The sequence below is a fragment of the Corvus brachyrhynchos genome, unplaced genomic scaffold, assembly GCF_000691975.1.
Source record: "Corvus brachyrhynchos isolate BGI_N302 unplaced genomic scaffold, ASM69197v1 scaffold103, whole genome shotgun sequence".
In the NCBI taxonomy this organism is placed as follows: Eukaryota; Metazoa; Chordata; class Aves; order Passeriformes; family Corvidae; genus Corvus; species Corvus brachyrhynchos.
In genome coordinates this window covers 6,219,615-6,229,449 of record NW_008237436.1, presented here as the reverse complement: position 1 = coordinate 6,229,449, position 9,835 = coordinate 6,219,615, and the positions used below count along the sequence as shown (strand labels likewise).

Sequence of the window (9,835 nt, the reverse complement as noted above, 5' to 3'; positions counted from 1 at the left end):
GAAGACATTGCTGTCTTCCCCTGTCCTCCTCAGGTGAAAAGAAAGGGGGTAATTATTCCCCCAGAACAATGATGGTGAGTGATGCTTTTTGCGGCACTGCTGTGTACACCACTCCTTCTCTCACAAGAAATACATCCCAAATTTTCCTTACGGTGTTTGATGATGTGCCTGTAGATGTGAGTGTTAATGGGCAAAGGCCTAACCGGATTTCACTGGGTGTGTTATTGCCTGGAACTTGCCTGTTGGTATGAGAATAGATCTAGGCTTGAATGACAACTAATCTATATTGTGAAATATATGATACAATCTTTAATTTACATAGAGATGAAGTCTGCTTATAGGAAGTGGAAATCAATAATGGCTTTTATATCATCTTCTGGGTAGAATATTAAGTCTGAAACTTCATAATATCTAAACTGCATCAAGAGATTACAAGTCAATAGTACTAATAGCATGAAAAGGATCATTTTATCCTCTCTTAATAAACTTGATATATCTGCAGTTTCCAGATGGGGTTTTTGTTCTTTCAGAATGAGAAATGTGTTGCAGGCTTTGTCATTTTATTACTGTTTGAGGTTATGGCCAGAAGCTTGTGATGCAGCTGGTGTATAAACACAGAAGGAAAAGGTGGTCCCTGCAGTCTAATCTGAATTTGAGGGGTAGCTGGTGGGCAGCCACATTATCTGAACAGGAGCCTTGGCTTTTTCCTGATTCAAAACCCTCCCATGAGCAGAGAGATTTGCTATGGACCAAACTGTACTCAATTTAATGCTGTACTGATAACCAAGCAGGGAGTGGATCCAGATTAAACCCAACCTTCTCTGCAAAGAGCCCATTGCCACTGCATTCCTACAGGGAATGGTGTGATTCCCAGTCCAGCATCCATCTCTGCTGTGCCTTGGAAAGGCATTGCTGCCACTTGATTTTCTTTGTTCTTTCCTTTGAGCTAACTCGAGCCATACAACAATCTGCTCCAGCCATTCTGAAGGCTCTATTTTTCTACAATTTGCTTTGATTCTGAATAGATGGGAGAAGTGACAGTGAAAGAAAACATTTCAGTCAGAACAACGTCTCTTTCCAAAGGCATGTCACAACAGGAAATACAATTAAAATTGACTGAATGCCCATGGTTGGTACATAAAACCTTGTGCTGTGATTCACAGTAGCGGAGCACAGTGAACATGATGTGCTGGAATATTGACATTCTCTGGCTGTTTCTCTGTAGCTTCTCCAAGTTGTTCTATTTCTCTTTCACATCCTTCACCTCCCCCAAATGCTCTCTCATTCTGTATGATGAATACAGCCATTAATCCAACATTAACTTTATTCACGTTCTTCACATCACCTCTTTTCCTCTGGTTTTAATCAGCTTTGCACAACCAAGTTAGGTCTGTCTTAAACCTGCTGTGCTTACAAAGGTGCAAGAAGAACCAGCAGGTGCAAGAGGATTGACGTAGGGGGAGGAGAATAGGTGGCTTTTCGGATGGGCTGTTTAAATAGCTTGAAAAATTACTTTTTTCAGAGAACACATAATGACTTCCAAGTAATTTACTCAAAACCGTGACTTCTTTAGACTGAGGTTTTCTCAGAATTTCTCAGGGAATAGAAATTAAAGCATTGAGCCACTTTGATTAATAATCTTCTGTAACGCAGCTGCTTTTGTGTGTACAGCAAAACCATGTACAGGCAGACAATTTTTTTCTGTAAAACTGCATGTCTACTGCAGCATTTAAAGCCTATATCTACTATGCATTCCTTATTTCCCATGCTGTCATGAGAAATCAATTTGATTTCTTTGGTTGCGCCCTATTTAGACCAAAAAAAAAAAAAAAAGGAAGAAAACTTTAGAGACTGCAAATTTCATGAAACATACTGAAGTTTTCTAGGAAAGAGAGCAGATTCTGAACTATTTCTTTCAAGGTAATTAGCTTGGCTTACAGATAATTCTATTGAAATGCCTAGAGTTTGTGAATTGTACAATTATCATATTTTCCCATCTCTGTAGATCTCTAGCCAAAACAAATTCCAGGGCTGGCATTTTGATTTGTGTTCACATTTCAGCTCTGCCAGATGACTGCTGTTTCTTTAAATGAACCAGGCTAAAAAAGCCTCATGTGAACAGGTGGCAAGAAATAGAGCAGACAGGATTCTTTTCATCATTCTGTTCCTAGATTGCCTCCTCAGCAATGAGTCTCTTTTAGGATTTCATGTCACAACACACATATTTTTCCTGGCCCACCAATATTTTTAATAATTCCAGGTCAGTTTAAGAGTGGACCTGAAGAAAAACTTATGCCCACCAAAGTTGCAAGTGTCACTTGTAAGTACTGAAGGCTGGAAGTTTCAGCCATGGAAGCATGGCCTAAGGATAGGCATGGACAAAAGCAAAGTCAAGAGCAACTGAAATGGTTCAGCGTAACCTGTAATATTATAGCAGAGATCCAAAAAGCTCTTAGCATCCACTGAGAAGGTGACTGTTCCTGAAAGATCTGATTTATTTCATACATTATGGAAGTGTTTGTGATTAATCTTCATCTGGGTGCCTGTGACAGTTGCTGTATTACCAACCTATGGTATGGGGCATGGTGTTGCAAAGGTATCTGGTGTCTGGAAGCAGATGGTTTGTTACGATTCTGCTGATGCAAATTATGCAGGGAAGCCAAAAAAGTGACTCAGCATGGATCTGGTATGAGTTACTGCTCTTGGTAGCACTGGCACAGCCTGATGACAAAGGGACCTGGAAACTGAACTGCTGCCTCACTGCGGTGCCATTTGAAGAGGAAGTGGGAATTCCAGAACTGTATTTGCTCTCAAGATATTCCAGGCACACACTAAGGGAGTAGATGGTACAACTGCTATGAATTTCTTACTTCTCTGTGTTGGAGAGGTGCTTAGGGCTTGATTTGCTCTCAGAGTGCCACCTAGTCGTGATGCTCTCTGTGTCTGCACTGACCTTGGCCAGCCCAGGCCTACTGCATGTTCAGCATTTCTCCTTTTTCATTAATTTTTAACCAGTCCTGTAGACTTTCCAGGTGTTCTTTCAGCTGTCGACTCTGGCTGTGCCACAGCTGCTGCTGCTGAGCCACTCAGTGTGACCCTCTGTGCTGCTCACTTCAGGCAGAGGAAGAACAAGACTCAAGAATGGCCTGTGATATGCAAATGACTCTGCCAGGTAGGAGAGCAAAACCAAAGCAAATGAGGGTGTCTTCTAATTAAATGTAATGACAAGAAGGCCAAAGAGCATCCCCTGCTAATTCCTGAACTACTTTGGCAGGAGGCAGAGAGGAAGTAGAAAGGGAGAAGAGGATACCTGCCAGAATGGAGCAGGGAAAAAAAACAGGACAAAAAGGGAGGTGGCACTGTAGCTTGTCCTGCGCGTCCCCCTGGGCTTTGGTAAGGGCACCTCTGCCCCGCTGCTCACACCAGAGCTGCCTTGCAGCAGCTTCGGGATCCTTCAGCTCCTGGTGCTCGGCTTCTCCTCGAGAGAGCGTTACACGAGCAGTCTCTCACTGGTAAGCAAATCTTTTGGATGAGACAGCACTAGCTGCTCTGGTTTTAATCTTTTCCTAATGCTTGCAGGAATATGCATGCGCCTGAGATAATTTTAGAAATGTGGTTTCTGTAATTCCTTTTTATTGGTTATATAGAGCTGAGGGAAAGCCCTGGTGTCCTGGGAGTTGTAGTCATAAAGACAAAACTTCTTCCTTCGTTTATTTCAGTTTCTTTGTCTTTCAAGTGAGAATGTGCTCTGGGCACCTCAGATCAGCTTCTTGGCAGGGCTCATGCATTAGCTCATGCAAGATTTTGTGCTGCAGTAGAGGTAGGTGGCAGGTACCCTGCACAGCTGGTGCGCAGCTCTGCTGGGCTGTGCAAGCTCTGCTTCATTTTGTTGCTCAGACCCCACTTGGAAAAACACCAATGACAAGCAGATTCCCCCAGGAACTCTCCTCAGCTGCTCCTTCTCCTGTCAGGGAACAGAGTGGTGATGGACAGGCTTTACCTTATGGATGGGTGTAAATGTGTGTGTGTGATACTATTACCTTTGGTACATCTGGAGCTTCATGTTTTCTCTGTTGTTAGTCTCCATTGTGGAATACACTCGACACGGAAGGGATTCTCCACATACCTTCATTTCCAGAAGTGTTCAGGGAGTGATGTGAGCACGTGTCCCCCATGTCTCACTTTCTACACCTTCCCAAGAACTTCCCTCCTACCCAAAACAAAGAGGTTTGGTGGCCTTTGGTGGCCAGTAGAGTAACCCAGGTCAGAGAGCCCCGGTTTCAATGGCAGGGAGGGACATTATTTTTTACCCTGTTTTGTGTGGGTGTATTTTTTTTCCTCCTACATGAAAAGTTAGGAAATAATGTTTTTCTTTTAAGGTGAAACCTGGCACAGTTTATAATGCACATTCTCCTGAAGACAAGCCTCCTCCCATCCTCCCTCATCCCCAGGCTAAGTGCTGACTCTCACTGGCAGCCTCACACCCTCCAAGGCTGAGTTGCTGAGTGTTTGTAGGGCACCTTCTGCTCTGTTTCAGGGTGGGTTCCCATGCCACTCAGGAGTTAGTACTCAGCGTTTCCAGTGACCAACTGCCAATGAACTGGGGTTGTTTCTCTCTGGCTGATGGCGATGGAAGCTGCCAGGTGAGCAGCTTGTGGCTGGGCAGGATGGTGGTGGGCCCATTGCAATTGGTCCAGATGGCCGATATGGAGACTTCCATCAGGTATTTTTGAGTGTGAAGGTTTCTTAAACATGCATGCAGTGTAAGTCAGGAACAAGTTCTTGCTGCAGGTTCAAGACTTTCAACGAATCTTTTCAACAGGACAAAAGCCAAAAAGCAGTTTGAACATGATTCCTAGCAAGGGGTTTTTACAAGTGGCTGGGACAGTGACAAATGAGCTGTTACTTCACTTACTCAGGTGGTTTGGTCCATTGCAAAGACAGAGCAGGGAAGAGGAATTTCTATAAACTGTGGATGTGTAGTATTTTATTCTGTTATAGCAGCAAAATTGTATTATATCTAGAGATAATGCCAGACATAATAATATGGAAAATAGTATTAAGGAATATATATTAGTTTAGCAATGCACCAGCTGCCATAGAAAATGTTCATGTCATAACCATTAGTACTTGATTAGTAATGCTGGCAGAGGCAGGATATTTTACCTCCCTTATTTTCCCCCCTGTGACTTCAGCATTGGTAGTCCTGACGACTGGAGGGTTCACTCCATCCAGAAATAGTGCAAGCTTTTCCTTGTACCTCAGTCCTCGGGAGGACAGGACGTCTTTAAGTTACTTTTGTGCTCTTGGTTCTTTTCCAGTCTGTGAATAAAAGAGTCAAACATCAAGGGAAAAATGGATCAGTCACCACCAACTAGACTGATACCCTCAAATTATTTCAAATAGAGAAATAAATAATGGTGAATTCATATTTGTGATTGATAGTTCTATTTTTTTATTTGTACTAAACACAGGTTATCTATGATTCTAAGGTGGAGGAGCAGGGTATGTTGTGCCAGGTACCCTGCAGACACAAGGTTCTGCTTTAACTCTTTCAGATGATATGGCCCTGCAGACTTGACATCTGCCTACAACTTGGGCTGGAGCTGAGTGACTGTGAGTTGTTTGGTTTCACAAAGAACATGCTTTTAATGGTACTGGAAATTTTTCCCACTGCGAATACAAATGCTAATGCTGCCTCGTGCTGTAACTCTGATCTTTCTGCTGTTCTGGTTTATCTGTTGAGTAGACTGACACACAAGTGTTAACTTTTTCTTTTAAATACTGTTTCTGCCTCTGATTTGACATAAACCCTCTGTGGGTGAATGAAGACCTTGGTGTAATTTTAATTAATTTTATTTCCAATGCTCATGTCCCAAGGCAGATCTTTTTATAATGTTTGAAATTTTAAAGTGTGTTACCTTCTGTGAGCACCCAGTGTTATGAATAATGGGGAAAATACTTAAAATTCTGAAGGACATAGTGTAAAAAGTGAAAAAAATGGCTAGGGGCCCTATTCTTTCTCTGCCCTTCCACTTTGGTAGACACCAAAGCTGTTTATTACTGTTCAAGGCAGCAGACACCAAGAGGCAGAGAAGGAAGATCCAATGTGTAACCTGTGGAGGTTGTCAATACCTCTGCTGTGACCACGGTCGTGGACTCCTATTGTTTAACACCAGAAATGTCCACTAGATCTTTAAGCCAGACCACCAGTATTTCATAGCCTCTTTTAATTTGTCAGGCATTTATTCTTCTACTAAATCCAGTAGTTTCTGCTTGCCTCAAGCCATCCCAGCAGCTGATCTACATGTCAGGAGATAGGGATCCCCCATTTCCTAGGGAGTGTCTTCCAAGGCTTGATCTCTATCTTCCTCCTTGTTAGGAACTAAAAATAAGACAAAGAAAAATAGGTACAAATTGAATGAAGGGAAATTTAGGTTAGATATTAGGGAGAAATTTTTCACTGTGAGGGTGGTGAGACACTGGAACAGGTTGCCCAGAGAAGCTGTGGATGCCCCAACCCTGGCAGGGTTCAAGGCCAGGCTGAATATGGCCTTGAGTGACCTGGTCTGGTGGGAGGTGTCCCTGCCCATGGCAGGCGCGTTGAGACTGGTGATCTTTAAGGTCCATTCCAACCCCTTAATATTCTATGATTCTATGATAATGCTCTGTCAAGGTCTAAGCCTTCCAGATCATGGTACGGACACCCAAAGGTGTGTCTCATTCTCCATGAGAACCACAGGATAGTTCAGGTTGGCAGCGACCCCAGCAGGTCTCTGGTCCAACCTCTGTCTCAAAGCAGGGTCAGACCAGGTTGCTCAGGGTTTTGAAAACCTCCAAGAGAGATTGTACAACCTCTCTGGCCAACCTGTGCCCTTACATGGCTGTCCTGATGGGGAAATAGTTTCTTCTTATATCCAGTCTCCTCCTCACTGTTTCCCTTGGGCCTGTAGTCTCTCAGCATGCACCATGAAGATCTTGTATCCGTTGTCTTGAAAACACCCCCACAAGCTTTGCTGGGTCCTTGTGAAGCCAGATCTTCTCCAGGCTGAATGAGCCAAACTCCCCCAAACTCCCCAGGCTGTTGTGCAACCTCTGACTTACCTGTAGGGGTGTGTGTTTATAAATAAACAAACCCCTCAACATCCAAATGCAGCACAAGATGATGGCAATTTGTTGAGCAGTCTGACCTCTGTTATCTTGATGACAATTTAGGTATTATAAAGCCTTTGTAGGTAAAAGGATGGATGTCTGTATGTTTTATATAAATGTCAGAGCTTCCAAACAGTTCCTATCTAGCCATTTCATCTGCTAAATTTGATTTTATATCGAAACTCATGCATCAAGGTTGAAATCCCTTCCTCCACGCAGGTCCAAGCTGAGTCTCTCTCAGCTGCCCTGCTGGCTTCCAAGCTTTTTTTGTCTCACAGTGATCTGAAATACCATCTCCATACCTCACCAGCTACCCAGACCTCTCTTTCTCCTGATGGTGAACCAGACGAAAAGCTGAGCTATCAAAAAGTTTCCGCATTGCTTCCTGAATTCTTTTACAATGTTCACTGTAGACAAGATGAGCTCTCACATAACACAGGCACCAGCTCATCACCCCACTTATTTCTGGAACACTGTATCCCAGCCGTGATGCTGTGCACTCAAAAGCAACATCCTGCTCTTCCATTTACACATTTGCTCTGGTTTTACCATCAGTAACAAAGCCGTAATCTCTCCTGGGCAGGATTTTGTTTCGAGTTCTGGTTCTCACAGTCAGATGCTACAGCACAGGGGCAATTATAGTGCTTGACAACTGCTGCCAGGTGGTTTTTAAATGGAGTTTTAAGGATTGCTTTTGACTCGGAAAGCTGCAAATGGCCTGTGACCTTTCTGCAGGAAATTGTACCTCTGCTGCAGTTGAACCAATGGATGCTCGTTGCAAAATACCTCTTGTGCTCCAGCTTCACCAGGAAAGAAAAGCATCTGGTAAAACCCTCTTGGAAGTGAGGCTTTTAGTAACTTTTAATGGGTCAAATAAACCTTAGGCCTCATAGGTTTTAACCTGATGCACTGCCCAGAAATTCTCAGTTGCTGTCTCTCCCGTCGTGTTTTCCCTGGCTCAGACTGGAGACATGTCTGCAGTGTGCAAGGGGAGGTGGTGCACAGTGGCCAAAGCTTCACAGAATCTGTGAAGTATCCCTATCTTTCCCTTACCCTATTACTGGAAGCCTTTCAAATTGCCAGCTCTTTTTTACACTGCTATTTGCTCCTTCAGCAGCAGAAGGCTGATGCCAGCCTGTTTTACACTCTAAGCCTGACAACAAGGCAATATTATGTTAAATTTTACAACTGCAATGTGGTGGTGCACTCTTCCAGATGATATGAGCTATTGGCAGGGGGAAATACAGGTGATGTGATGTGATGTAGCCTAGTTCAGGAGTGGAAATTGTTCAGAACTTTTAAGTAAGTGTTAAACTCACTGTAATAATTTGTTTTAGACATTAATCCCACAAATGCACAATGACAGAGAGCACTAGTCTTATCTGCCACATTCTCACAGCAAACACTCAGGGAAGCAAGAAGGAAGAGCAGCAGATATTTGTGTTTGCCACATGCTTGATATGACCTCTTTGTGCTCACGTTGCCATCTGTTGTGGAGCACTTTACATGTGTTTGTCAAGGCTTCTGTATCTTTCAAAACAAAATTGCTACTTTATCATAAATGGTCTGAACTATTCTATACATGGGCCCACCTCTCCACATATACTGACATCTTTACAGGTACTTAGCTGCTGCTTGGGATTTTTGCTGCTCATTTCCACCATGGGGGTTGGAGCCCTGCTGGCTTTTGTCTCAGAACAGCTTTCCAACAGGAAGCACTCTCCACAGTGATATAGTATCACGCAAGCTATTCACAGGGGAAACTTCACCTACGGCTGCAACACAGCTGCGACTGATGTTAAATATGGAATCCACTGATATTTTGACACAAGGGGAAGACCTGTGCTTGGGGAAGTCCTTTAATCATATGATTAAGCTGTCATCTAAATGGTGTAAAAAATAACTTCTAAGCAGAAGAAAAAGGAACAGTCTTTTTGCAAATGACTGCTGAAGGTGAGGAGATTGAAAGGGACACAGAGCAGCATTTTGTTCTGTTTTTAACTTGTCTTTAATGAAACACTGTATCATTTTGTGAAGCAGCGGAAATTATGGAGATTCTGCTGTTTAGATCTCTGGAGACAGACGTGTGTGATCAATGACTGCTCATTAAAAAAGCCTCTAATAGAATCACACAGAAGCAGAAAAACACTGAAGAGAATAAGGGAAACTACTGAGCTCTGATGAATGCTTTATCTCATCTCTGAAGAAGAATGCAACGTTCCTTGGCAAGGCAAATTAAGGGTAAATGCGATGGAAAGACATTGAATTGATACGAGCTGGAAGCTAACAAGCTGCTGTGGGTCTGCTACGTACACACTCCTACAGCACAGCCCTGCTGCATGTCCACACACCCAGATAGCCAGGTGAATCTTAGAGGGAAGATGCACCATGGATGGCTGAGCAGCAAACATATCCTGGACAGGTAAATGTTCCTACACCTGCTCGCAACCTGGGATCACAGGGGAAGGAAAATCAGTCTCCCTGACCAGTGCCTGTTGCTGTCTGTCCCTCACTCTCCCCAGGCCCCAGGGATGTGGTGACCACAGCAGCAGCAAACAGCACCCCAAGGAACAGTCTCTTGGCCTGCCCTTCTGCCAGCAGAAACATCCAATTTTAGCAAAGGCAGGTTGCTGCTGCCATCCGAGCAGGCCTGCCGCTGCTCCCGGGGGAGGGGCGGGTCTTG

At 43.7% G+C, this 9,835-nt stretch overlaps 1 protein-coding gene across 1 annotated transcript in view; it reads right to left on the bottom strand.

Annotated features, from left to right (window-relative positions):
* Positions 1–4,751: 4,751 nt before the first annotated feature.
* GPR12 (G protein-coupled receptor 12) overlaps positions 4,752–9,835 on the bottom strand; it is a 20,727-nt gene continuing 15,643 nt past the window's right edge. Inside the window, exons 2-3 of the transcript XR_001861120.1 lie at positions 6,136–6,385; positions 4,752–5,322 (exon numbers count right to left, since the gene is read on the bottom strand). The gene's annotated coding sequence lies outside the window, so the exon portion shown is untranslated. The remainder of the gene's footprint in view (positions 5,323–6,135; positions 6,386–9,835) is intronic.